This window comes from Diachasma alloeum, unplaced genomic scaffold (genome assembly GCF_001412515.2).
Source record: "Diachasma alloeum isolate Michigan unplaced genomic scaffold, Dall2.0 Dall_scaffold_00214, whole genome shotgun sequence".
Lineage (NCBI taxonomy): Eukaryota > Metazoa > Arthropoda > Insecta > Hymenoptera > Braconidae > Diachasma > Diachasma alloeum.
The window spans coordinates 1922983-1927339 of NW_021680379.1; positions in this window are offsets into that span (position 1 = coordinate 1922983).

Below are 4357 nucleotides of genomic sequence, written 5' to 3' on the forward strand. Positions count from 1 at the left end.
GAAAATACTTTTACTGCCGTGTAGCACACGATATTTTATGCCTCGAGGACTGAAAACCGCGATTTAACCGAGCGAAGTGAAGGTTAGAATCGCGGTTTTCCGTCCCTAGAGGCATAAAATGCTATTTTAAATTTCATCAATACCAACGCAAATTAACTGAACGAAATTCATTCGAAGAAAGAAAAATCTTTAACCAAGTGTTAAAATCACTCCACAAAAAATGTGGAATAATTTTTAAAAGCAGGCCGATGATTGAGGAGAAGAAACCGGCAATTTCCGAATTAGAAACAGTCACGAAGCCTCCGAGACTGCGGGTCGTCTCTCCACTCGGAATTCATTCTTCCCCCCCATGACTCTTGATCGTTCTTTTTTCCATGTCGAACTGCACCAGAGAAACGAGTTTCTACGAATAGTGCAGAGTCATCGGCTACCTGGTTGATTCCTAAAGGAGACGAGCATAAATGAGCAGCCAGCGAAGGTGCGAAAAAGGGAACGGGTTACCGGCCAATCAGTGAATTCCAATGATTTGAAATACTAACGAGCATTTTCCGCGGATGAAATGATTGCAATGCAAGCTTCAATGGATCATATAATTTCTTATCTACACGCACTGAGAAAAAAAAGATATTTTTACCAAATATCCATTTGCTTGAGAGGAGTATTTGTTTTTTCAATACCGTATTTCGCCAGCGGAGTCATTCCCCGGCAATCCTCATTGCGTTTCAATTGTCTCAATTATATTGCTCTAGAAGATGATCATGTTAGTTATGACCTCGATTGAACTCCCTCAGTAATTATCAACATTGAAAAATTAATCAAAATTCTTCCTTCTAGAAAATAAGAAATTCAATTCTTTTCGGTAAAAATTGTATAGGGAATTTTCCTCATCCAAATGTCAGCCAATAGAACTGCACTATTCGACTGTTATTTCATATAGTCAACACGGTATTCTGCTGATAATTTTTGATAATTCAAGTGGTAATTTTTCATATTGACTATATTTGTGGAAAACAAAAGATTCCGTGGTCGAGTGAACCCCTGGTTGGAACTGTCAGATGGATTTTGTCTCATAGTGCAATTCTTTTGGCCGACATTTGGATGGGAAAATTCCCTCCCGAATACTAGTCGAGCTTCAAAATTAATCGAGTAATTCCCTCAAGATTCCCTGCACACAAACGAAGTCGTCAAGTTTTTCAGGAAAAATCACTCGTGCTTCGCACTCGTGATTTCTTTTTTGGTCGGTAAGAGTGCCTGGCGCGTATCTGGGAGACCCGGGTTCGATTCCTGGCTGGGTGAAGCGGAAATTTTTTCTCTCTAAATTCTAATTCTCTTAGAATTCTTTAATCCCTAAAGGAGGTTAGGCGGTGTTTGAGGTGAATTTGAGAGTGAATTTCTGTGGTTCCCGATAGCTTAGTCGGTAAGAGTGCAGCCCCTTTTTTAATCACCTATTTTTGGGGGTATATGAACACAAAGAGATAATTCAACCAAATGGTTCAATATTTATTTTATTAAAAATAAAATTCATTCAACTCTATAAAATAGAGTAAAATAATGTTTTAAACATTAGTTATTGTATTGATTCTGTATGTTTATTAGAACTGTGAATCTCTAATCATAATAGATATAAGTTTGAATACGTTAACTTATAATTAAGAAAATTATTGTATCTTTAAGGTGAATAAACGTATTTCGAAAAAAAAAAGTCGGTAAGAGTGCCCGGCGCGTATCTGGGAGACCCGGATTCGATTCCTGGCTGGGTAAAGCGGAAATTTTTTCGCTCTAAATTCTAATTCTCTTAGAATTTTAACTTTTTTTTAGACTCGTGCTTCGCGCTCGTGATTTTTTAACCTGAAAAACTTGACTCCTTCGTTTGTTTGCAACGAACCTATCGGGAATTGCTCGATAATTTTGAAGCTCTCGTGGTATTACCTGTGGTAATTTTTTATGTTGATATATCTATGAAAAACAAAAGATCTTCTGCTCGAATGAGCCCCTCATGGGAACTGACAGATGGATTTTGTCTCATAGTGCAATTCTCCTGGGAGTCTATTCTCGAGTTGAAATCGTGCTTTCGATTTCAATAGGTCGCATGCGACTCGTGGTACGCCTTATGGGCCATATGCGACTTGTTGAAGTCGAACGTACGATTTCAATTCGAGAATAGGCTCCCTGGCCGAAATTTAGATGGAAATAATCTCTGCTGAATACCACGCGAGCTTCAAAATTAATCAGGTATTTCCCTCAAGGTTCCCTGCATACAAACGAACTTGTCAAAGTTCGACATCTAGTATTCAAAACCATCTTTAAAATGGTTTGGTAATGATTGATTTAACGTTAGAATTCGAATATCATCAAAAGCACTATTGCTGTGGTCCTTTCTTATTATATCTATCAGTTTTTTTAAATAATTTCAATGGATATAATGTATTCTTTCCTCAACTCCCTCGTACCTTGTTACGACTATACAATAAAATTAATTTCATGTGGATATACCTTCATTTTAAAGAATTAAAATCCTTTTCTATCAATGAGGTAACCAAGTTCTTAAAGGAACCAATAGTTACTGGTGAAGAATTCAATCCTCACCAACTCTAGATGTGACCCAGGACTCATGACGAGGACGTAGTTGGTGGAGAGTCCCAAAAAGAAAATACACGGAGAGAAATATTCAATAAAAATTACCAGCAAAAAGACGTAACAATTACGTTTCGAAACCTAATCTGAGAGCGAAGTAAAATTCAATAAAAAGTGTCAATCGTCACGTAAATTCTACGATCTGTTCCGTAAAAATTACTCATCTGTCCGACGCCTCACGGCTACCCATAAGTCACCGTAAGGGGGAGATTTTAACAACACGTTCCGTAATTTTTCCGGAACTTTTCGTAAAAATTCTTAAACATCCAAGAATTTTCATGTTCTGAGGCATAATAAGTCTTGAAGTTTCTGTTAGATTTTACAACTTCCAGAAAAATTACGTGACTTTTTCGTATTTTTTCGGTGACAGACCCGAAAATTTACTGAACGTTTCAGATTTATTTTCTTATATTCCTATAGAAATTCACTGAAATTCCGTAATTTTTCTTGATTATTTCTCTCCGTGTATGTAAAATTTTTTATAAATTAGGTATATTCAAATTTAATCTATGGCCTGTGGTATCGATGTACCATTGATTACCAAACGATTTGAAATCATTCTCTGCTTTCAGGGCGTATTAATCTTTACATGTCCCCGCTAACCAGTCTAAACCCGTTTCGATAGGGATGGTACGAATGAAAAATTAATCGCCTATCTTGTCGAAAGGTGCAGTTGTACAATGTACAGTTACCAAAATCCCAAAAACATTGAAAAAAAAAATTGAGCACCGAAAAAAAAGCAACTCCCTCATAAATTCCGGGGGGGGAGGAACTCGGAGCACAGCAGCGCGAGGAGAGGGTGGGGAAGTGAGGGTAATAAAAGGGGCTGGTGAAGAAAATTCCCTTTTGAGGGGGAAAGAGCCCGGAGCTACTAATTAATTACTGTGATTAATCAGAAAAGTTAGTAATTAGAAAGTTCCTTCGGAGAAATTAAAATGGCGGCGGAGAGTGACGGTAACACGGGCGAGGGCTTGGAGGGCGGATGGAACACCCCTGAGGGATCTCCTTGAGCCAAAGTATACGGTAACTTTTGGGGGGAGGGAGAGGGGGCGGACTGCCAACGTCGACAGGCGCAACATTGGAGTTTTCCGATAAACTCATTAATTAAGGAAAAATTGGGTTCCAGGGGCGGGAACGGGGGAGAGGTTATATACACCCTGGAGTAGTTGAAAAGAAAGTGGAATGTAGAAGCGAAGAATGCTGAAAGTTTATGAAATTATAATTCAATTTTTTTTCGCGGCTTAAACCACAAGTTTTTGATGTAATAAAAAGAAATGATAAAGAGTATTTTTTCTGTCGCCCTCTGGGCACGCAATCGACGTCAGGGGCATTGTTTCTCGATGCGGACGGATGCGAGAATTTGACTTCTCGTCCAGGAGATGCTGATGGGGAGAGGACGATTTAGTCACGCAACACACGCGAAGACGTGTCCAGATGAGAAGTGGTTCACAATTTGTTCTGGTTTACATGGCGATGTGAAAGGCCAACGTACGTTGGAGACGATTTTTGAATTATGCTGAGGCTTGTTTTTCGGATGGAAAAATTTAAGGACGTTTAACTTATCAAGTGGACAACTCAGTTGAAAAGAAAAGCAAAATTGACAAAATAAATCATTGACGTTACAAATTATTTTTCTCATCAAATTAGAAGTGTTATGGCGTACTTTTCTGGTCGCAAAAACAATAATTAAAGAAAATGTTCATAAATAAATGGAGGACTCGTG